Source organism: Aplysia californica, unplaced genomic scaffold, assembly GCF_000002075.1.
Source record: "Aplysia californica isolate F4 #8 unplaced genomic scaffold, AplCal3.0 scaffold00240, whole genome shotgun sequence".
NCBI classification, from domain to species: domain Eukaryota; kingdom Metazoa; phylum Mollusca; class Gastropoda; order Aplysiida; family Aplysiidae; genus Aplysia; species Aplysia californica.
In genome coordinates this window covers 614,203-615,255 of record NW_004797510.1, presented here as the reverse complement: position 1 = coordinate 615,255, position 1,053 = coordinate 614,203, and positions in this window count along the sequence as shown.

The window sequence follows — 1,053 nt, the reverse complement described above, 5'->3', positions numbered from 1 at the left end:
TTACCCATTTGCATTTGCGTGCACTATCATGCATTTCACTTTACAGGGAGACGTGTGCCGTAAACAACCAAAGCAAGGAATAATCGATATGATTAGGCCATGCCCTTCTTCCAAACCAGTTCTGCTTCATTCAAGTGTTGCGGTTTTCCTAATCTTTCCCTGGATCGCGGAATTGTTATTCGTCCGTTGAGACGCTAAATCACAACTCGCGATACATTTTTATTACAGCTCAATAACAAGAAAAACCTTCACGCCAACAAAGAAGGAGAAAATCAAAGTCCACGCTTGTTTTTCTCAAAGCAATGTCTTATACCGAGTGCACACTGACGATCGAATTAATTTGATTGAGTTGGGGTCAGTCTGATTTTCTTTGCTTCAAGTCAAGGAAAGGCAAAAGCTATCATTTTTGGCACAATTTGATTGGATACGACTCAAACCGATTGTGTCCTTCAAGATCAAACGCGTTGTTGTTTTTTTCAAATGTCCCAATCGAATCGGTCGCATTGAGCTAAATTATGGTAGTTTTTGTTTCTCCATGGAGTAAAAGTCTGAATGACCCGATTCGATTCGACTGCTCTATGCTTTGATTACCTTACGGTGAAGAGAGATATACCGTTATATCATGTGTTTGTAGGGTACTGTATACTGTACATATTATATCTTTATGACAAATTGTATTGGAAAGACATGTATATTTTGTGTTGTAACTGTGAATAAACAAAATACCCATGAGTAACCCATCGGTTTTCGCCTGAGTATGTGTTACATTTCAGCCTAATATATTATTCTCCTGCATCATTGGTGGTTGGTGGGTGCTCTAATGTGGTTTACTTCTTCTTTCCTATCAAACATCTATTGTCCATATCTCTCCTGTTTTTTTATCTGTGTGTGTTACTCTCTAGATACACCTCTAGTCTTTTTTTACTTAAATGACATAATTATTCGCGTTGAAAGTGCCGTAAAACTCTTACTACGAACGAAACTTTAAAAAACTTCAGCATCTTACTCTACCTTTGATATTGTCGTGGCAAGTCTCTCTCTCTCTCTCTCTCT